The sequence below is a fragment of the Macaca nemestrina genome, chromosome 7 (genome assembly GCF_043159975.1).
Source record: "Macaca nemestrina isolate mMacNem1 chromosome 7, mMacNem.hap1, whole genome shotgun sequence".
Classification (NCBI taxonomy): domain Eukaryota; kingdom Metazoa; phylum Chordata; class Mammalia; order Primates; family Cercopithecidae; genus Macaca; species Macaca nemestrina.
In genome coordinates this window covers 81,793,980-81,818,276 of record NC_092131.1, presented here as the reverse complement: position 1 = coordinate 81,818,276, position 24,297 = coordinate 81,793,980, and the positions used below count along the sequence as shown (strand labels likewise).

Sequence of the window (24,297 nt, the reverse complement as noted above, 5' to 3'; positions counted from 1 at the left end):
AGCTCAGAGGAGGAGGCATTTAATCTAGATGAGGAGGTTCCAAGAAAACTTTCTGATTTTTTAGGGAATACCTGAATTGATATTTGAAGTACACGTAATAGCTAAACTTATTTTTTTAAGTGAAAGTGGCTGGAAAATCATTCTAGAAATAAATAACAATTTACCCAAGGACAGAAACATGAAACAGCATGGCTCTGTTTTTAAAACAATGTGAACTATTAAAGGATTTTAAGCACAATGAGAGTTTTGTACTATAAAGATCATTCTGACAGCAAATTAAGGGATTGGAAGGAGGTGAGACTGAGCCTGTAGCAGTGTCAGGAGGCTTTCACAATATCCCAGACAATAGTGCAAGTATAGATAGAAAGGAGGAAATTGATGTATACGATGGTAAGCAGATAGACTATCAGAATGTGATAATTAAGTGGACATTGGGGATGAGAAAGAGAGAAGGCTCAAGTGTAACTCCACAAACTTCAGAGTTATATGGAAAAATATAAATTTTAGGATGAAAATAAAGTTTATCCTTTGATTGGCAGCTGTGGACCATAATGGTATACCTTCTGATCTGGAGCTCAGCGGAAGTCATGGATCCAGACAGTGGAAATTACCCTGGGAAAGGGAAATGAAAGGAGGAGAGAGGGGTGAAGTCAGCAACATGACAACATCCTGAGAACAGCCACAACATAGGTGTGCCTCTGTTAATAGGATATGCAAGCTTTGTGTCCACCTATAAGTTGAACAATGTGAGCTTTAAAGAAAAAACAAAATCACCAGAACAATTTCAAAATGCTTTGCCTCACCAACTTTCACCTTCTAAGCACATTCAACATGAATTCAGTGATGAAGAAAATCACATATTTAAAGTAAGTGGCAAATTGAAAGCATATGTTAGTCACCAGCAAACACTAAATATGTTTTATACTTCCAAATCTCTTGTCTTTACTGGTGCACTGCTGGAATAATCATGATAAACCTCACAAAACTCCCAGGAGGTAGGAAATGAACGTGGCAGTACTCGGTGGCATCCTTGTAAATAAGAACAGATGCTCATCCATCCACAAAACCATTTTGTGCCAGACTGCCTTAGGTCACGGGGTGGTTGAACATAGGAAATCCCAGTCTTCTACCTGTCCCAGCTCAATGAGATTGGCATTAGATGTAACTGCTGTTGAACCAACTGGAGTCAGGAAATCTTTCACATAGAACAACACTTTGGGATATTAGAATCTTGCCAAGGAGCTCAAAGCACATCTGAGTCATTGATTCACTAACTCCCAGGCAGTCCTTGCGGAATAGGAAATGGCTTTGCATACAATTTTAGAAGAGCTGAATTCTTAAAGTCAGCAAATTAGTGGCCAAGCCCGAATCCCAGTAAAGTCCTTTTTTTACTAAATGCAAACACTTGGCACTATCACCTAAGTGCATAAGGAGGTCTTGGAGGATGCATCCCTTGGAAACTCCCTCAGTGAGCTCAGTTATATCTCCAGTTTGCTTGGTACAGAGCCATTTTGACTCACCACCTAAAAGCTGTAGGGAGGAGAGGTGGCCCAGTCTCCACTCTATTCCTCTTTCTTGTCATCCTCTCAAGAACTGCTGCTACTCCTCTCAGCCTGGTTCCAAGCCAGAGACCCTGCTGTTTTTATTGGAGGCAGAAAAAGAGTAAGGAAGAGTGATAATTCCCTTCAACAAGTACCCTGGGACATTCACTTGTTGCTTTGGCATAGTACCTCTTGATATTTTGAGCTTCTACTTCATTAAAACGAGAATTTTGATTACACTGCTCTGCCTCCTAGGCGTATTATGTGCTTCTTTAAAGACTGATCTAAAGGCATTTGAGCTCAATGACTTCATATAGTTTACAAGTTTTGATAGAACAGAACGTTCTCAAAAATATGTCTTTCAAAAAAATCACTTCTCCTTTAAAAACAGGGGGGTGGAAATCACAGCAGTCATTATCTGTTTCTACTCAGGGTTGAATTGTTCTTCTGAGAGTCTCTTCCATTGTGCTTTTAAATATTGTATTATGCGACATCAAATCCTGTTTTAATGCAACATATTGATTCTCTTATAGGCTAGGGTATTATCGTCTTAAACAGATTCAAAGTAAATGATTAAACATAGCTTATGCCATTGCAGTCGCCAGCAATTTAACATTCTCTTCTGATTGGCATGTTTAGTGGCTGGCTGCTCAAGTGGTGAAGGATAGAACATTTTATACTGGTGGCTGTGAAATGAAAGTCAAAGACAACGTAAAGCCTCTCATTGCCCCCTTTCCATAAAATAACTAACACATATTAATTGTAAAAATACAGTAGGCTTAGTTCCTTTAGGATAGGAGGCTTATTTCTCCACCATTGGTATAGCTAGAAAAGAAAAGAGGAGAAGGTAAAAACACTCTGCTTTATTCATTGAATTTTTGAACAAGGGCTAGGGCTAAGCTGGTGTCCGGCAACCTGCAACATGTCTGTGCTCAGTCAAAGCATACCTTTTCTGTTGTTTTAGAAAGCACAGCTCTGTGGGAAAGCATTTTGGTAAGAATTGAATTTCCTTACCGGTATCATCAACATGTAAAATGCAGCCAGTGTTTGTATCATAGAAAACTGCTAAATAGAGAAGATCTGGGAGGGAAGAAGAGATCAAAGTTCTGTTCACTTGCTTATACGGAAAGTATGACCTAAACCGGCCCTTATGTGAATGACACTGTCACCTGTCCTACAGAGGATACAAAATCCAAAATGAGCTCCCTAAGGTACTAGGAGGATTGGAGACTACTTATCCATGATAGATCCTTGGGAGCCAGCTGTGCAATGGGGCTGGGTTTCAGCCCTCTTCATGCTGGTCACTCCTGGGACATGAATGTCTCTCAGATTTCCCAGGAGGTGCAATAGTGGAGGCAGGAGTAGGATCAAGGGCATACAGGTTTTAAAACTTGAAAGCCAGAAGACATCACTACATAGAAGGCAAAAAGCATGTTGAAAAGAGACTTTTTACTCAAGGTGGAATGATGCATCTTTTTGACCCTTTCAGAATTATCCTAAAGCGGGTATCCTAGGAGGGGCTGCTCCCGAAGGATGCACTGTGTTAATGCAGTACACTTCTTCTATTAATGACTTTTGATATATCCTCTTATTTGTTTTCTCAGTTTACATTTGGAAACATAAAGTTTTGATTAGTTGTGATTTGGCCACAGTCACTCAGTATGTCCTTGGTAGTGCTACGGTCAGACTCCAAGCTGACCTTCCAGTGAGCTTCCCATTTCACTGGCATTTCCATTTCAGCCCTTTACTCTTTGGCTGAAAGCCATCTCCTTTTATCAAAATATACAACCCACTTTAGATATTTCAAAACAAACATGATCACAAAGTCAACCTCAGTGGTGAAGTGAAAGAGATAATAAATGGTTTCAAAAGGGTCATTTCCAAATTAGTAGGAGATTTAAGAATTGGGGGAATAGAAGGAAGCAGCCAACCATTTCTAAGAAAAGAGATATGCCCGTCCGTGGACAGAGTGAGGTGGGATGGAGCAGTTGTCCATCCCTGAGAGTGGAATATCCCCCTAGGTGGTCAGAGGTGGGGTTTGTGACAGAGCGAGGAGAACAGTCGGGAAGAAGTTGACAAGTGTCAGCCCGGCACAATTGATTTTCTGATGAAATGAGGCTTTCCTACTGTAAGATGTGTGTATTTTTGTTCAGTGGGCTTTTGAGATGAGAGCTCTAAGGAAGCAAGAGGAAGTGATATCCTGGAATAAGCATTCTGGGGAAGCATGGTTAGGTTTAGACAAAGGCTATCTGCTTTAAAAAAAAATAGATTGTATTATTATTCAGGGACAGTGAGGCCGACAGGTCAGAAGACTACTGCCATTGAAAAGATTATTACTCCCAGTTCCTGTGGGGGGTAGGGCAAATCATGCCACCCAGGGTCACACTGGGAAGCACCAGGGTCAGTCAGGAGGCAAAGGAAATGAGGGCCAAGTATGGGCACAAGCCTCGACTGTGGTTTCCCTAGGAAGGAATGGGCCGAGCAGGGTAAGCTGGTGTAGGATTGAGTAGCCTGAATAATTTGCGTAGGCTCTGGAGTATAGGGACTTCTCCAGTGTTCTTGTTGGCCCTGGAATGATTAGAGGAGAGGAATAGTGGCCAAGAGTATAAATGCCTGATAGAATAGGCGATGGGTTGCTGGGTCCTAGATTGGTTAGTTTGCGTATGAAAGGCCGCAAAGGAGTGAGTTTTTTTGCTATCTCTAGAAATTGACTTGCCTTAGGAGGGTCAGTCTCTCCAGGGTTGGCAAGGTTCCAGGAGTCAAAGCCTCAGAAATACAGAAAATTAAAATGTGATTAATACACCATCGAAGGGTGATGTCCCCAAATTAGAGAAGGAAAGAGACTCCTTCCTTGATATGATATTGGTATCATACCAATAAGTGATATCTTTGTGAAAAGGAAGTGCTTCATCTAATTGGATATGTTTTGAGAGGTGATAGTATCCAGGAGAGTGAGGGCAATCCTGGGAGTGAAGAGGTTGCCCTGGGTAGGGTAGGAGTAGCCATCTGCAGGAGAATGTCCCACAAAGAAGTGGCATGGATACTCTGCTGAGGGCGCCAAGTGCAGAGGGAAGTTGACCCAAAATAGGAAATGATAAATGGCATGACGGATGAAATCATAGCTCTTTCAAATGGAAAGTAACCACCTCCTACAAATAATAATCTTGAATCTGTAGCCTAAAACAACTGGAGCATCACATTCCTTTTTTTTTTTGTCTGGTGTTACAACCAGAAAAGCAGTGGTTTCAATTGGTTGAGAAATGCAGCATCTACACAGAGCAACACAGCAGGCCTGCTTATCTTTCAACTTGTACTGTTGGGTTTACGGCAATATTTCCTGCATCTTAGTCAAAGAATTTTGCTTGTCCAGTGTTGAGCTGTTAGAGGAAAATTGACTTGTCTATTTATTTTTAGCAAAATTAGAAAAACAAGCTGGGGAGAGGGGCTGTTCATTCTCTCAACCCCACCTCTCTCGATACATTTCTCAAATTGCACACTCCCTGGGATGGTTTATGACAACAGAATCCCCCCAGATTTAAATCTAGACCTGAACACTTGAAACCAGGCTTGTGGTATTGGAGAAGTGGCTTTCAACCACCTTGTGAATGAGAAGTGGCAGCCAGCAAAACGCAACCATGAATCTACTCGCAAATCATGAAAGCTGTTAACTTCCTCATTTATTATGTTAGAGGCTTAGGGGAAAATAAAAACTGCAAGGTGAATTGCAGTCAAATTTCTACTGCACCACTGGAAGTTACAATGGTGGAAGGTGGGGGTAATTTTCAGCTCTGATGTTCTGGTAGAGCTGAGTGAAGGGAGAGGCAGGCTGAAGGACTTTGAGTCCTGGGCCATTCAACCCAGTTTTCATAACTGAACAACCCACTCCCCCACTAGAAAAGTCCTCTCCTTAACTGGGCTATAGCTACATTCTACAGATAATGCAGCCACTGGATACTAAAAGCCACTAGGTGGCATTTGTGATTTATTACTTTGGAGGCTGAGATTTTTCTCCACTGATCCTTTGCTTAGACTGAACAAGACATTTAACATTCCTAAGCATTTCATTCAAGAAATGCATAGTTGGTTCTCTTTATCAAGCTCAAAAGGGATGGGGGAGGCGCAGTGACTGGCTTGAGAAGTCGAATTTCAGATCATCTACATTCTTCTGCAGGTCCTCTGTGACCCCACACCATCAGCTTACATAAGTAATTACTTGTCTACAATTAAGCTGTAAATAATGCAATCACTCCATTCTTGTCCCATCACTCCAGTCCCAACCACAACAAATAGTGCTAATCACATACTTATTCAAGTGTGTAATTATTCACAGTTAAACTTCTGTCACTTTCACCCTGTTTGGAAACAGCAGAACACAACCTGTAATTAGCAAATGTGGCTCCAGGCACTTTTGCTTGGGAGTACGCCAGGGATTCAGCACCTAGGCACTCCTTTGATCTGGAAGCTGGCAAGGCGCCTCACCCTGAGGCCAGAGTGCTATCAGCACTCTGCAAGTCACTGAGATCAATGAATATGTCAAAGGCATCTATCCCAAATCACATATTACTTCCCTTTCTCACTGTGGTTTCTGCCTTTAGTATATATTTCATAGACTTTCCTTTTCTTTTTGAACCCTTTGACTCCAGTTTAAAGGGTTACCAAAAAGGTCTCCAAGCCCCTGTGTTTTCAACTCCAGTTAAAAATGAAAGTCCCAGAAGTCCTGATTGATGGTCCTTGTTCTTTCTTAACTCTGCAGTTTTCTTGAACACAGCACAATGGAGGAGGAATGGCCTTTGCTACCTCACCTGGACCACAAGTTAGAAGGAAACCAAAGACTTTAGTCCAACCCTGTGTGAACCACTTCCCCTCAATCCCCAGCTAAACCACCCTGCATGAGTACTCTAGTTGCAAAGGCGACCAGGTAAACTTCTGATGTTTTGTAGTACATCCATTATATTTCATCAGAGCAACAACTCAGCAGCACAGCGCCTTCCCGGGGAGAGGTAATAGTGTCTTCTTAGGTGGAAAGCAGGATTCAGTAGCCAGCTTCTTTCCACACAGGGAGGCCATAGGCCTTGAGCTATGAGGTAGTTCTTTTCATGAAAATATATTGGGCCCACAGAAAAGAATAGTGAGGCATAAAGGCCCGGTATGTACAACCATGAATTAGATTTTTATTTGCATGTCTTATTAAGAATTATAATTTCTTGTTTGAGGAAATGTTATTCTATCTTCTTTAAGACCTTCGATGACAATTACCTAATGAAAATAAGTTCACATATCTAGCTAGTTTAATGTCTTCCTTTTCTGATATATCCAATTAAGACAGAGCTTTTTCACTTCAACCAAATGTGAATGCGCCTCACAGTAGAAGGGTAAACAGAACTGTAGTACAGTTCTTTGTATAGAAACATGAGTTAGCTTTTGGTTCGAACAATAACAAAACCAGTTTTTGAAATAATATTTAGAGGTCTCGAAGAGAAGAACAGCTATGCAAGCTTCTCCATCAGAGAAGATCATCCTCAGAATAGAAATCTTCCCAGGGTAGAAGGTGAAGTATGAGCAATGTAGGGATGTGCCTGGCCAACTAACTTAACCAAATGAGCCAAATTAGCCCTGGCAAACAGCGCAGTGACAGATGTGTGAGCCAGATTGCCAAGATGTTTTTATTTTATAATTTTTTAAAGATGAAATACTATGACTGCTTCTATGTGAGCAAAGTGGAACAGTGCTGAGTAGTATCTGGTGATTTTGATTAATACAGACTGACAAGCAATCTGGAGGATTAGTTAAAAAAAACAAACCAAAACAGACTTCTATTTTCTCCAACAGCAATGATCTTCAACACAGCTTCACTGATAATAATACTGATGATTTTTATTTTTTTTAATTGACAGATAAAACTGTATGTATTTACCATGAACAATATGATGTTCTGATTTTTAAATCTCCACTTAATGTAGCTCATTTGAACAAGCAGGACTCTTTTTTTTTTTTTTTTTTTTTTTTTTTTTTTTTTTTTGAGACGCAGTCTCACTCTGTCCCCCTGGCTGGAGTGCAGTGGCCAGATCCTAGCTCACTGCAAGCTCCGCCTCCCGGGTTCAGGCCATTCTCCTGCCTCAGCCTCCCGAGTAGCTGGGACTACAGGCGCCCGCCACCTCACCCGGCTAATTTTTTTTTTTTTTTTGTATTTTTTAGTAGAGACGGGGTTTCACTGTGTTAGCCAGGATGGTCTCGATCTCCTGACCTCGTGATCCGCCCGTCTCAGCCTCCCAAAGTGCTGGGATTACAGGCTTGAGCCACCATGCCCGGCAGGACTCTATTTTTTAAAACTAATTTTTGAAAGATCTTAATATGCAGTCCACTAACATAATAAGATGGCAAAAACCACCTGCACTCTTGGCCTGGAAGATGGGTGAAAAGATGCTTCACCTGCACTGCCCTGTCTGCCTTCCCAAGACTGCAAAACTTTTAAAAAACTCATTTCCTTCCTGACTTCAGGGCACAATATGACATTTAGTCAGAAACTGCATGTAGATCTGTATCTGTATATGCTCTATATTTCTATATTTATATCTATATCTGTCTACCTATTTACCTACCTGTATATCATTGGACAACTAGAATGCAAAAGTCATATTCAGCCAAAATGTAACACGTGAATCAATCCACTTCCTGTCATGCCCACTCTCACCACCTTGGCCAGGGCTACTGTCATTTGTCATCTGGCATCTGGTCTTTCTAACTCTCCTCTCCTCATTGGACACTCGCATTCCTTTTTTTTTTTTTTTTTTTTTTTGGACAGAGTTTTGCTCTTTTGTCCAGGTTGGAGTACAATGGCACGAACCTCAGCTCACTGCAACCTTGAAACCTCTGCCTCCCAGGTTCAAGTGATTCTCCCTCCTTAGCCTCCCAAGTAGCTGGCATTACAGGTATGCACCACCACGCCTGGCTAATTTTTTGTATTTTTAGAAGAGACAGGATTTCACCACGTTGGCCAGGCTGGTCTCGAATTCCTGACCTCAGGTGATCCACCTGCCTCGGCCTCCCAAAGTGCTGGGATTACAGGCATGAGCCACTGCATCCAACTTCACATTCCTTTCACGGCATTCTCCTCACAGCAGGGACACTGATTTTAAAATATAAATCTGATCATGTCACACTTTGGTTTAAATGTCTCCAGTGCTTTCCTTTGCACTTAGAATACACCTTGCCATGACTTTCAAGGTCCACCTGATCCTGTACCTGCCAGTTCGTTTCCCCATCTACATTTTGTAATCCACTCCCAGGCCAGCCTCACTAGTCTTTCAGTTGTTGAGGTATGCCCAGAATTGTACACACTTTGTGTCTTCACCTTGGGTTGCTCTTCTCCAAGCTCTACCAACAGCCTCAGCTTACATGTCTGGCCCTTTATGACTGTCCTGCGTAGAGTAGGTGGTCCGTTCTACACCTTCAGTCTCAGCCCTGTGACTGATTCTTTTATGACACAAATCACCATTGGTAACCAGTCTATTTGCTCATTATGTATTGGTACCTACTAGAATGTAAGTTCTTTCAGGCAAAGTAATGATCTTATTCACTAATGGATCTCCAGTGCCCGTTCCAATACCCACTCTATAGCAGATGCCCCTAAAATTATTTGTTAAACAAATGAATAAATAGAATATAATCAATCAAAAGGCTAAAGAATGCAATGTGGAAACTGCCTTGTGAGAGTTCTTTGAGTAATTGCAAGTAAATAAAGGCAATGAGTAATACTTTTCCTCTACATTTTATTTTGAAAAACTTCAAACATACTCATGAAATAATTTTATATGAACACCCCTCAGATTCAGGCATTAGCATTTTATTATGCTTACTTTATCCTATAACTGTCTATCCATCCCTCCTTCTACATTTTAATCTGCCGGATTAGGGGTGTCTTTCAAAGCAAATTGCAGACAGTGTGCATATTATTAACTAGAATTTAGTATTTGTTAAATTTTTTCTTTTGGTTTATAGTTTACATATAATGAAATGCATAAATTTGTGCATAAAGAAAATTTTCACTTATTTTTACTGAATGCACACAACTTTGTAACCCAAATTTCTATCCAGATCAGAACAGTATCTATGCCCTTTAATAGCTGATCTTCAATTGCAACTGTTAGAATTTTTTCCACCAGAAATTAGTTTCAGTTACTCTAGAATTTCATATGAATGGAATCATGCAGTATATATTCTGTTGTTTATGGCTTCTTTCACATAAATAGAATGTTTCTGAGATTCATTTGTGTTGCTGCATATATTAGCTATTAATTTCTTTTTACTGCTGAGTAGTATTTCATGTGTAAATGTACTATAGTTTGTTTACTCATTCTTCTTTTGATAGATGTCTAGTTTATTCCCACTTTTGAGCTATTATGAATAAAGCTTCCATGATCACTCATAAACAAGAAATTTTGTGAGGATAGTTTTCATTTCTTTTGCAAGAATACCTAAGAATGGAATCATGAGTTATAGGTAATATTCACTTATAAGGCATATGCTTAGTTTTATAAGAGATTTCGAAAAGTTTTTCCAAAGTGATTGCACAATTTTATTTTCCCATCAACAATGTATGAGTTCCTTTACAATCTTGGTAACACTTAATGTTATCGATCTTTTTAATTTTAGCCATATTCATGGATGTTAAAGTGGTATCTCATTGTGGCTTTAATTTGCATTTCTCTGATGACTAATAATATTAAGTACTTTTTCATGTGCTTATTGGCCACTTGGTATGTTTCATTTTGCCAAATGTTTGTTCAAATATTTTTTTTCATTTTCTATTGAGTTGTTGGTGTTTTTATTATTGAGTTGTGTGATTTCTCTTTTCTTCTGTTGCCCAGGCTGTAGTGCAGTGGCAAACATAGCTCGTGGTAACCTCAAACTCCTGGGCTCCAGCCATCCTCCTCTAGCTTCAGCCTCCCAAGTGGCTGGGACTACAGATGCACCACCACACTCAGCAAATTTTTAAATTTTTTGTAGAGACAGGGTCTCACTGTGTTGCCCAGGCTGATCTCAAACTCCTGGCCTCAAGCAATCCTCACACCTTGGCCTCCCAAAGTGCTGGAATTATAGGAGTGAACCACCACACTCAGCCTGATTTCCTTATATACCCTGCATATGTGGTATGGAGTCCTCTGTCAGATATGTTTTGCAAATATGTTTCCCCAGTCTGTTGTTTATCTTTCTTTTTCCTAAGTGAGCTTTTTGATGAACAGAAGTTTTTAATTTTGTTGTAGTCAAATTAATCAACTTTTTGTGGTTATTGCTTTCTATAACCTAAGAAACCTTCCCATATCCCTAATTCCTGAAGATAGTCTTCTATATTTTTCTCTAAAAGATCTTATCTTTAGATACACTCCACCTTGAAATAATTTTTGTATATGGTGTAAGGTAGGAATGGAGGTTTTTGTTTATTTGTTTTGTTTTGTTTTATATGGATATCTAATTGTTCCAGCAACATTTGTTAAAAAGACTTTTCTTTCCCAAATGCCTTATTTCAGCATCTTCATCAAAAATCAAATGACTATCTAAGTGTGGTTTGATTTCTAGGCTATCTATTGCATTCCTTTGATTTATATGTTGATCCTTATGTCAGTACTGTTCTTGATTAATGTAGCTTTATAGTAAATCTTAAAATCAGACAATTTAAGTCCTTTGACTTTGCTCTTTTTTTTCAAGACTGCTTTGATTATTACAGGTGGTTTGTATTTCCATATCAATTCTGGAGTCAGCTTGTCAATTTCTACAAAAATTCTGCAGGGATTTTGATTGGGATTACATTAAATTGGGGACAGCACTTCTTTGATGCAATTGTAAGTGTTCTGAAAGGCATCTAACCAGCCCTCTCTTGCTCACTGAAGGGTCCCATCAGATTCCCCTTAAAGGTTATTTGAATAAAAATGTGTAATTGGGTTTCTCCTACTATAAACAATAACTACTATTTTAAAATGTACTTAAGGGGCTTTACATTCATAATATTATTTAATCCACATGCAAAACCAAACCCTATAAGTGGTAATTTATTTCTTTCAAATTACACATGAGATGCCCGAGGCCCAAGGAGTTTAAATACTTTGCCCAAGGTCAGACAGCTAGGAGGCAGAATTTGAATTCAGATGCCTCTTACCCTGAAGATTAAATGTCCAAGGAAACTGAATTTTATTATCCTTTATTGTCCATTATCATGTGAGTGCAGGGATTTGTATCATCTGGGATCCATATACTAAAGGACAGGTAAATGAAACAAGGTCCTTTTGTGATGTTGAAAGAAGTAATGACCTTCACAGAGAGAGCCTGTGCAGATTTATCTTTGGATACCCAGGGTCAGAGCACACCACTGAGGACCAGAAACTGGAGTGATAGGGACAGTGAAGGCAAAGAGACTCTCTCCCAATTTGGCCTGCGGAGGCCCTGACTGGAGGATGACCATCTAAAAACAGCTTGTTCTAATGCCTTTAGCTGCCTGAGAATATTTTTATCTTGAGAAACTTACAGGCGATACACTTGGCAATAGCTTCAGGGCACTGATTCCTCCTCCTTCCCTCAGATGAGCTCAGGGCAGCAAAGAGAACATAGAGATTCACAAATGAGCTTTCTTTGTAGGGCACTGTCTGCTTTGAAATTCTTCATTAAATCTTTTTCACAAATAAATTGCCCAATGTCCACGGGGAATATTTCCATCTTTTAATCATATGCAGTTTGAATTGACTCTAGAGTTGCAGTGTACGTGGCAGGGTTAGTGTGGAGGGCCTGGACGGGGCGGGGGAGGGGGCAGAGCTTCAGAAGCCCAGCCCTTGCAATCTCTTTTGAATGTAAGTAACAAAAGGAGGCCCCAAAGGGAGCAATTGGAGTGAGCCCATATTTCGTAATGTGTTTAGCACCCGTTGTGGCTGGATTTTTAAAACCGTGAAAGTTAATTATGCACCTCACCTATTGGTTTAATATTGATTCCAGAAGTGAAATCTTGGGGTTCAACTTTCCTCACACAGGCTGGTGAGCCATGCTAGATTAATAGTTTAAATAAAATGTCAAGTATCGGATTGCCATGGAAACATTAATACAAAGTGGACCCAGTGGCACTTTGTGCTGTAGAATTACAATGATATGAATTACCTCGGTCTCCAGACACCTTCCGAAATGGCCAGGGCTGCATCCCTGAAATATGGGTCACTCAAGCACAAAGGAAGAAATGGTGTGGACTGCTCCTACTCAGTCATGTCCCCATGCGCACAGCTATGAGTTGGGCAAATGCCAGTTTCTTTTAAAAGACAGGCGCAGGTAATGCACGCAGATGTTACTGTTATGTGGTTCTCCCTTCTCGTGGAAAAACCAGTGAGAATGGGGTGCCAGCTTTAGTGGTCTTCAGTCTTGGGGGAGGGGAGAGTGTGTCCAGAGTGTGTCAGTCACCCAGGGGTGAGAGCTCAGGAAGGCGCAGCGTGCACTTTGGGGCGTGCTCCAGGACCTTGCTATGAAACACATGTTCCAACTGCCTCCCCCCGCCTGATTAGCAGAGCACTGCTGATTATGTTATGCAAATGATAGGAGATGGATTTCACATTTCCCCCAGCCAGGCTTTGCACAGCTTTGCATTTATTATCCCCCTTTAAAAATACGGAGTCCTCAGAGAAGGGGAATGGCTTGTTTTTATTTGATCGCCAGCAGAGTTGGCACAGACCTGTCAAGCAATCATCCTGGGCTGTGATCTGCAAAGCTGCCCTTTGTTGTTCAATTCCCCCCACCCCCTAGATTGTTTACAAGACACACAGAGACATCTGCATGCCTCAAAACAAGTTATTTCCTGATTCGGCACAACTTGTCAGCCTGGGTGATGAAAATGTTACAGCATTTGCTGACAAGCCATCAGATAAGCCTGCAGTTACGTCCCCAGCACCTTGTCCTCATTCATGACTCAGGATGGTAAACATTAGCAGGTCCTGGTTCTAGATGATTGTGCAATCAGCCATCTGCCCCTTAGCACTTCTGATAGTGCTTTCTCCTCAATGGTGTTTGTCCATCACCAGAAAAACAGTGACTAGATTTCTCTCTGTTTGGAAATAGGAGGATTATGCTTGTGTTTGCTGCACTCCCAGTAAGATCTAGAAATCAAGGTTGGGTCTTTTGATTTTAGATAAAAAGTCTTGAGTATCCACAATTTAAAGATTTCTATGCCCCTTGTCATAGTAAGATGTTTCCTTCCATTCCTTCTGTATCTGTGAAAGTCAAGAAAACATAGTATAGCTTTCTATTAGCCTTTCTTCTCTCCACCTCTCTTCCTCCCGGTCGATTCTGCCCCCACCTCCCACCCCCGGGAGGAAATAATATAATTTGTATAAAATGATCCACTGGAAATTAATGTGGCAGAGATTAGCTGACATATCCAACTCCTCCTCCAGAAGAATTTATATGATGATTTCTCCTGATTTACAAGACACAGCCTAGCAACAGTATGAGCTCATCGAAGTGGGGAAAAATGGCTGCTTGTCACAACTTGGTAAGAGCTCCACAGATCTGGTCAAATGGAAATAAAACTCTGTAGCTCCAAAATGGTTTATTAAATCAGAGATTTATAATTGCTTTGCAAATAGCTACTCGCCACCTACCTCTGGTGAATCACAACTCTTTCCAGACATGTGGCATAGAATACGGATACACACACACACACACACACACACACACACACATCATATATAAAAATATATATGCACACATACACATCATATATATATACACACACACACACACATCATATATAAAAATATATATGCACACATACACATCATATATATATACACACACACACACACATATATATATACTCGTACATACATGAGAAGCGGATATTATCTCCATTTTTTTTTTTTTTATCTGAGATAGAGTCTTGCTCTGTCACCCAGGCTGGAGTGCAGTGGCGCGATCTCAGCTCACTGCAAGCTCCACCTCCCGGGTTCACCCCATTCTCCTGCCTCAGCCTCCTGGGTAGCAGGGACTACAGGCACCCGCCACCATGCCTGGCTAAGTTTTTGTATTTTTAGTAGAGACAGGGTTTCACCGTGTTAGCCAGGATGGTCTCGATCTCCCGACCTTGTGATCCACCTGCCTCGGCCTCCCAAAGTGCTGGGATTACAGGCGTGAACCTCCATGCCCAACTGTTAGCTCCATTTTTTAGATGGAAAAAACAAGACAGAGAAAGTTTGTATGACTGTTTGGGTTGTAATGTAATGTAGTCAGAATTCAAATACAGGTTTGTGTTGATTCAGTCTATGGTTTATACACCAGTGAGAAAACTTGTAGTTTCCAGTGGCAGCAAACCCAATGCAAGTTGATGTAAACAATAGAGGGAATTGATTGTCTCCCATAACTGAAAAAGCCAGAGGTTAGCTTCACTGGAAGCTTGCTCCAGCAGTTTAAATGACAGTGTAAAGGCATAATTTCTTAGTCTATCTACACTTATGTTTCTTAAAGGAGGTTTATCCTCAGGTTCCACATTGTGGCAAAGCAGCTCTTCCTCTCCCAGAAGGATGCCACAGTGCTTCCCCGGTGGTTCTGGATGGCACATCTTCAACATGCCAATCAGAAAAGAAAGACTGATTTTTAACTCCCAGAAAAGAGGAAGCTCCTCTTTCCTAGAAATATCTTCTATTAAGTCATATAATCTGATACAATTACATTCCCATCCTTGAACCAATCCCTTGATTAGGGGAAATGGGCCAATCAAGGCTGACATCTAATATTAGAGGTGAGAATGCCACAGAAACCAAATGGCTAAGAATGAAGGAGAGAGATACTGTCCCCCAACACTTGTGCAAAACAATAACAGCAAGACAAAAAAACAAGTGTTTTCCTCTTTACCCTTCTAATATGTGATAGAGACAATGAAGCAAAAGACATCTATGCAATGGACTTAAGAGCACACGTAAAGCACATTCAAACATGGAAAGTAAAAAAGAGCAGAGAAAGACAACTGAAGGAGTTCTTTAAGTTCGATAAGAAATAAACAAAGGCAAAGTTCCAGAGCAGAAAGTTTAAGTAGTTTTATTATTGTCAGTAGCGGGTAGTTGCTTTGTTTTTCGCAGGAAATAGCCAAGAGTTGTAAGGAAAAGCTGAAGTGCAAAAGTGGAGAAATCAATCATCTCTCGGGGAAAGAATATACATACTCTTCACTGTTAGAGAAGTAAGAGAAATGATTTTGGTGGGCTAAGTGATATATACTGAAAAGCTGAAAAATCTCATTTTCAGATTATATGAAATATCAAACTGCTGTAGATTTTGAACTGAAAATTAACATGTTAAAATGTTCTGGTTGAGGAAGATTTTCTATTCTATTCTGCATTACATGGGCTAGAGTGCAGAAGTGATCAATGTAAGGAGAAGACAAGTGGAAGGAAGGCGAGTCAGTGCCTGGGAGGTGAGGTCATCCTCTGCAAAAACATGTTAGGCACATTCCACACCACGAGTCAGGCTGTGTGCTAGGCTCAATATTAGGAGAGAGACACAAAGATTAATTATAAATAGACACTGTCCTCACAGAGCTCACAGTATACAAGTGGAGGTAAATGTGTAGATATCAATCACAATCCAACATGGTAGATAGTATATGAAGAGAAGAAAAAAATACCATGGGGTTCGCATGAACAACAGACTCAACTAGAGAAATTCACGGAGTCTCCACTTGAGCTGGGTCATATGGAAGTGCAATAGCCTAAATTAGCATGATGGTCTTGGAATATAAATGGTGGGTCATAGCTCAGCTATTATGTTTCAGGGGATGCAAGTTGATGAAAGAAAGAAAGGGACAGAGAGAAAGGAAAGAAAGAAGGAAGCAAAAAAAGAAGGAAGGACAGAAGGGAGGAAGGAGAGTGAGGAGGAAGGGAGGAAGGATGGATGGAAGGAAAGGAAGGAAGAAAATACAATTGCCTTCTTACTTGGTTGCGTTTATTTGTTCTGTGGTTAAATAATCTAGGCCTTCCACTTTTCGTTTTTCAAACTTTCTGTAGACCTGGCCTTAAAATGTCATCAATGATGGCAGAAAATGAGAATAGATGAGCTAACATTTACATTTAAAGTCAGCAAGAGAATGTGGTTGGTTAGGGATAATGTAATGGAATTAGTTTGCACACATTTTTTATCTTTCTACCCTCAACCTATGTTATATGGTAATTTTTAATATAATTTATGACATCACCTAGAATAAAGGGATGTTTTTTAAAAACTGAAATATTGATTTGGCACTAGGAATGAAAAACACATACCAATTAATAATATTATTTTTATAATAATATTATTTTCCCACTAATTGATACTCTGCCAAGACATGAATGTGTGCTTGTTAGAGAAAGGGAAGATGACAAGCTGTTGTTTTAACCTTGTAGAATAAAAGCATTATAAAGAAACAACTTCAGACATTAGTGATTTCATCTGAGAATTTTTCTCTGCTATGATTGAGAAATGTCACCCTGTCAGGAATTTCGGAAAGTGAATGAGAGGTGAGGAGTAGAGGACTAGTAACAATTTTGCCTAAACCGGAGATGTGTCATTCCCTAGCTCTGGAGTTTCTTGTATTCCTATAAATATTCACTCACTGTAAGGTGTAACTAAGAGACATATACACTGTATTTATGTCCTACTGAACCCATCACTTACTAATATAGCAGTCAAGCAGTGCCAGATTATACTGTTTCCTCTTGCACTTTATGGCTGGCATTGCAAACTTTCTGTTCTCTTCTGTCCACAACTCATTTCTGTTCAATTATTCATTGAAGTAGGCTCCCCTTGAAATTTGGAAGAAATTAAATGTTATATTTGCATTCATACCAAATTAATTAATCATGATTAATGTTCCTACAATGAATACAAAAGGAATTAATCATAATTAGAAACATACTGAAATGCGAAGCTCAGAATCTGAAGTTTCTCCCACTTGGTATGTAATGTAGAAACCTTGGAAGGATGTCCAGCTTCTTTGTCCTTTCTTCTGTTTTTGTGACTGTTCTAGGCCATTTACTAAAATTTGTGGATAACAGTGTTCATAAATAAAAGGAGATAGTGATCGTACTCCTCCTGGGATTCAGGAGCAACTCCCTTATACAGGTGGTAATCATAAGCCTTTAGACGAAGAATTGGTGCACTCTGGCCCATGAGTCAAGTATAGCCTACTGCCTGTCTTTGTTTGTCATTTGTGTATTGTCTATGACTGCTTAGATACTACTATTGCAGAGTAGAATAGTTGTAACAGAGAGATACCATACGGCACAAAGCCAAAAATATTTACTATCTGGTTCTTTACCAACTAAATATTGGCCAATCCCTGCTTTATTTAAATGGGCATAGTAGAACAGACATCTCATTTGTGATTGTTTTTAATTACCTTAACTCTTTGAGGATAAGGGCACTTAAGTGGTTCTAACGGAAATGTCCTTGAAGACAGTGATTCTAAATTTGCCTACCATGCCATGCACAGCATCCAGCACAGTACTTGTCACATAACAGGCCCCTTCTATATAAGTGAATGAATAAATGAATGGATAAATGTATACTCCATAGTGCTTGAGCATGGACTTTATTCTACTTTAATGCCGAATTTTTATACCTATGAAATAGGGAGAATTTTTTGTTGTTATGTAAAACATTTTTTGATATTGACACAATTATATAAAATATTATACAGTTCTACAGGACTTAACTTTTGCATTTTAGTTATTCAGCAAACACATGTAGTGACAATAATGTGCTAAGCATATGTACTTTGCAAATATTAATTTATTTAGTTCTCATGCAACCCTTGACTATAGAGTTTCAGATGAGAAAAATAAAGCACAGAGATGGGAAGTGACTGGGTCAAGGTCATACAGGTACTAAGTTTGGACCTCATTGCAAATGGCCCCATCAAGAATGATCTGTTAGTGCTTAGTGTCTCCAAATCTCCAAATGTACATATGAATTCAGCATGTCCTTTTTATAACATGGCCTAAACTGGTCAACAGATATCCTATGGAAAAATGCATTTAGTCCTTCAAGAAATATATTATATCCTATTAATTCTTGAGATGAAGATTTCAAGATTAGATAAGTAGAATTTCAGATACTCATTGAATCTATCCATTTGATTCACTTTCAAATCAGTTTTAAGGGCATAAATAAATGAAGAAAACATAAAAATATGGGATTCCCTATATCAGCCAATTCTCAATTTCAAGCAGCTGTAAACAACAAAATTAATGAGGAAAAACAATTTCCTAGAAGGATAGTAGGTGGTTCACAGACTTGACCCCTGAAAAACCAGGCTCCAATAATGAGTGGGAACTAAGGGAGTCTGAGTATCAGGGGATGAGCTAATCTCTGAGCAAGATAGCTGTCCAGGTGGGACATACTCAGGTTCTATGATTCCTGGCCATGTTCCATTTCCCTAAATATTTTCTGAATTGTCCATGTATTTTTGCATCACTACCTCAAGATTTAAAAACCTAAATAGGTGAAAGTTGCATTTCTTAGCTGCCCAGTGGATGAAGAGCAAACGTAACTGCTTTTCTATCACTAAGCTTCACTGAGGATATCTCAAAAATGAGAAGTGGTTAGATACTGGGCAGCCAGCACATACACACATGCACGTGCATATGTGTACATATACAGACACATATATATCCATACAGATATGGATATCACTAACATGCCTCACCCCTACTACTTAGCTTTCTGTATTTTTCTCTATTAATACAATAATTTTCAAAACAATTTCCCTTTCTCTAGTTCTCTTGTCAATAACTAAAAAATGAAAAATTTTAAATGATGATTACAATTTCAACAAGTTTGTTTGTTTGTTTGTTTATGTGGCAGGAAGTTTGGATTTTGGAATAAACTTTAAGCCATTATTTTTAACACAGAGAAAATATGTTAACTTTATGTGGATTAATCATAAGTTAATGGGAATCTACAATTACTCCTAAAGTGGTTCTTTATATGCAGAGAAAAGGTCTGTACTTATCACTTACTTTACTGGGAGCAAATGTTCAATCAGTATCAAATATTTAAAAGCAAGGAGCTAAACAAGGGAACTCACAGATGTGCTAAAAGTATAATTCATACTGTTGGTGCAGAATTAAAACCTGCAGTTCAAATTTGCATCTCATTTGACTTTTTGTATTTGACATTGGATTATATGTCCTTATTTCTTCTTTCATTCATTCAAGAAAAATTCATTGAGCTTCTCCTAAGTGCCAAGTAACATGCATATAGGAGACCTACTAACAGCCACATTCTGGAAGCAGAAAGCACTGCTCTTTGGGAAATTATAATCTACATAACTGTGGTAGACTCTCATCTATCAAGATTTTTATTGTACTTCTTAAGTAAGTACGATTAAAGATTTTCTAAATCAAAAAAGTGTTTTATAGAACGTTATTTTGTGTCATTCAAATAACCCCAAAATATGATAGGTTGATAGAATAATGGTTGCTAATAAATCATGTCCTTTGCAATGCTTCTTGTCACTCCTCTCATCAAGAATGTTATCATTTTCCCACCTATTAAATCTGGGCTAGACATGAGAGTTTTGTTGACCTGAAAGTGGCAGAAATGATGATGTATACATTCTGAAATCTAGGTCTTAACAAGCCTTGCTACTTCCTCTTTCATTATCTTGGAACCCCGAGATGATACCAGATAATAAGGAAGCCCAGTTTACCCCATTGGAGAATGGATGGCCGCTTGGAGGACAATTGGGTGCCCCAGCAACAACCAGGGGCCAACTGAGAAACCTGTGAGGGATGTCATCTGGGACCTCCATCCCCAGCCAAGCTGCCAGATGATTGTAGCAATGTGAGTGATCTCAGGTATGATCAGCAGAATGGCTCACCGAAACCTCAGTTGTGTAAAATAATAAAATGTTGATGCTTTAAGTTACTAAGTATATAGATGGTTTGTTTGCTAAGCAGCAATGGACAATTGGGATAGGAAGTATTTATTAAATATCCGTTACCACTAAATTTACTATTCTTGGATTCAGCTTCTCTAATCAGATCCAATTTCTTTATATTCATCTATAATTGGCCATTTCCTCAAGTTGGGTAGAATTTACCTACCTGATGAAATTAAATATTTCCAATGAGGATTATACTGGAAACACTTTGGTTTTCTCTTTGTATATTTACCCTTTTCTCTTGGCAAATAATCACGAAATTTTACATAGTCACAATAATGGAGATTTAGAGAAAATATTACACATTCATTTTCATAATTACCTAGAGTCATAATTCCAGGGAAGTAAGGATACAGGCAGAAAGAAACATCAATGACACCTTTGGATGGCATGACTATAACTTCCAATGTGACTTGAACATTTGTAAGTCTCTGTGCCATGCCCTGTTTTTAATGACATGAAGGCTGCTTGTGTATTCCATGTTTATACCTTCCACAGCATAAATCACAAATACCCACAAAGAACTCAGATTTTAATAAAAGGCATCAAGCTTTGTTTAACAAAGAAGTGTTTTTATGACCTGCTAAATGAGTTGCATAATAATCACACACTTATGAAGACAAAAGAAAAAATTAAAAGTATACAAACACAAAAGCACTTTCTAAATGTAACCCCCCCTTTACCCCCTTCCTCCCATATATCTCTATATATTCTCATGCTCAGGAAATCCCAGTAACTCTGTCCTGGTCTTCAGCCAAACAAAATTGTTTTCTGGGACAGTATCTCCAGCCCTTTCCCACCTGAGTTTGCACCTGAAGTAAATCTCTGCATTCCAGACCACTTGGAGGAGTGGGTGTGAGCATAAGAAATCACCAGAATTATCTTTTTCAGTGCTGAAGGAAAGACTGTTTTGCTTTCTGTAGGTAAACCATTGGAGGATTATTTCCTAAAATGCTCCTTATGTCCTCTTTTTGTTTTAGAGCAGAACCATTATCATCGTCTGATCTGCATTGGAACATCTACACAAACTCAAGTACCATGAGACAGCGAACATGTTAAGCGTGTTCCTTCCTGTCAGCTACATGAGAGAAACCAAAAATAGCAATTTTTCTCCTGCACTCTTGTCTGACAGGTAAAAGCTTATTAAACAGTGCCTCAAATTGTCTCATGGAAATTAGGCTCATTTTTCTAAAATTGAAAAGATCCACCCAATCTTGCCTTATTACACAGCAAGTTGATAGGCATATTGAGATCACACTTTTTCTTTTCCAGCAAGATGAAAACTCAAGGTTTATCACTTTTTCAGCTAGAGGTTATTAGAAATATGAAGAACAGTTAAAATAATTTTAAAGTTATGATATAAAGAAAGAATATAAATTTCAAGCATGATCTTTTAGAATTCAAATTGTTGACTTGAACTGCATCTCAGAATTTAATACATCCAGCCTCAAGGTAAATACTGTTAAGCAAGCTTGAACTAAGCTTAGCAGAGTTTAACATGCTCAGTTATATTTGCTTAAGAAGAATTATTTCTAGCTCTTCTTACAGATATATATTTGCTGCAACTCTTTAGAGCTTTGCTTCTCAGTGCAAGTCCTATGCCTCAAATAAAGTGCTCATTACTCTATCTGGGTAGGGAGGAGGTACTGGTGCCTTTACTATCAGGATAACTAGGGAAATATTTTTTCTCAGTAATCTGCATGAATCACATTTAATAGGATGAGTTCATCTTTCAAAACCCACTGTATTTGTGATAAACAATAGCTTACTGGATGTATCCAAGCAACAGCAACATATTCACCATATGTATCAAAATGACCAGAAGGAAATATTTAAGCTACCTTCAAGTACATAATACTTCCTTCTATAGATAACACTGATCAGATATTTTCCATCTTCTCTATGAATAGTGTAGCATGCAATGGGCTTATACTCTAGTAAAGGAATTCAAGTTAGACTTTCCTCTTCATAACAAGTTGCTGGGTATTAGAAATAGGCAATAAGGGAAACTGTGTGCAATGGGATGTAAAATGTTGTCTTTCTCTTTCCCTTTCTCTTTCTCTTTCTCCTTTTCTTTCTCTTTCTCTTTCCGGAAAGACACAGATAGACATCTGTCTGTGTCTATCATGTACTTATTTGTTTAATCTTATCATTCAACAATTATCAAAAATTCAGAGGAAGACATTACTTAGGAAGAACTGCTTGTAGAATGTGAAGTTCTTTATGAAAAAAATATTCATTCCTCCAGATTATCCAGTTTTTCTTTGTGATCAAACATGATCTGGAAAGAGCTAGGTACTGGAGCACGTGCAGTTGCCACCACCCCCGCCTCCCTAGAATTGTTTAACTAAATTATACTTTGATGTGGTGCTATCGCACTGCATAAGAAATTAGTCTCATAGCAATCCCTACTGCAAGGATGCTATTGAGATTGTTTTCTACTGTACACATTCTACTCTTTATGAGGACCCATAAGAGGAATGAATTCCAGGTCTTAGTACAGGATAGTTCTACCTCCTGCAGTGATTGGTATTCACTGTACTGGACATAGTGATTGTGTAACTGAAAGGTTTCCCATTTTATGGTGATGCCTAGAAAACTTAGATCCAATTTTGTGATACGTGTGTGTATATATTATAAATACATTGAAGCAAACTTTCTAGCTTATTTTATTATCTTTATTCATGTTATTCTTTATTTTTACTCCATGGTTTTAAGTTGTGCCATTTTCTTATAATAATATTAAATAAAATAATAACAACTTTTACTTATTGTGTGCTTATTACCTGCAAGAATACTTGCTAAGAGCTCTATATATAGCCCATAATTTATTAATAATTCTTATAAAATGCTCATAACAATTATCTATTTGTTATATATTAGGGGATAGAAAGCACATTTTAGTATTTCATTGATCTGTTAGTGGAGAAATTGAGATTTCTTTAAATATGTTCTCTCAATAACAGAAAACCTGTGAAAAAGAGTCTAGGTGCTAATCCTAGCAATCATGCTTTATGTGTGTCATCTTAGTTAAAATCAGGAAACCTGTATGTCATAGTTACTACAATAAATACTATTAAGTGTCAATACTACTTATTTATGATAAGGACTATTATTATCCTTGTCATACTGATGAGGAAACATGCACAGAGATGTTAACTTGCTGTTGATGAAGAATCAAAGTCTGTAAAATATTTGAAGAGATTTATTCTGAGCCAAATAAGAGTGAACATGGCCTGTGACAAATCCCCAGGAGATCACTAGAACATGTGACCAATGTGCTTGGGCTACAGGTTGGTTTTATACATTTTAGGAAGACATAATACATCAATCAGTACGTGTAAGGTGTACATTGGTTCGGTCAGGAAAGCCAGGGCAGGGAGGGTTGGGGGTCTTCCAGGTCATAAGTGAATTCAAAGATTTTCTGATTGGTAATTGGTTGAAAAAGTTTATTTTAAGACCTGGAATCAATAAAAGGGAGTGTATGGGTTAAGATAAGGGGTTGCGGAAACCAAAGCTCTTATTATGCAGATGAAGCCTCCAGGTAGCAGGCTTCAGAGATAATAGGTTGTAAATGTTTCTTATCAAACTTATAAAAGTGCCAGACACAGTTAATTCTCTACTGGATCAGGAAAAAGACCTGGTAAAGGAAGAAGATTCTCTACAGAATGTAGATTTTCCCCACAAGAGACAGCTTTGCTTGGCCATTTCAAAATATGTCAAAGAAGTATATTTTGAGGTAAATACTTTGATTTTTTTTTAGGATCTGCCATCTGTCATGTGATGCTACGCTAGAATCAGGTTGGAATTTGGTATCTT

At 38.8% G+C, this 24,297-nt stretch overlaps 1 long non-coding RNA gene across 4 annotated transcripts in view; it reads right to left on the bottom strand.

Moving 5' to 3' along the window:
- Nucleotides 1-8,961, bottom strand: part of LOC139364105 (uncharacterized) — a 113,459-nt gene extending 104,498 nt beyond the window's left edge. For all 4 annotated transcript variants that reach the window (XR_011625384.1, XR_011625385.1, XR_011625382.1 and 1 more), the window contains exons 1-2: nucleotides 8,893-8,961; nucleotides 561-612 (exon numbers count right to left, since the gene is read on the bottom strand). This is a non-coding gene — a long non-coding RNA (uncharacterized lncRNA). The remainder of the gene's footprint in view (nucleotides 1-560; nucleotides 613-8,892) is intronic.
- Nucleotides 8,962-24,297: the final 15,336 nt, after the last annotated feature.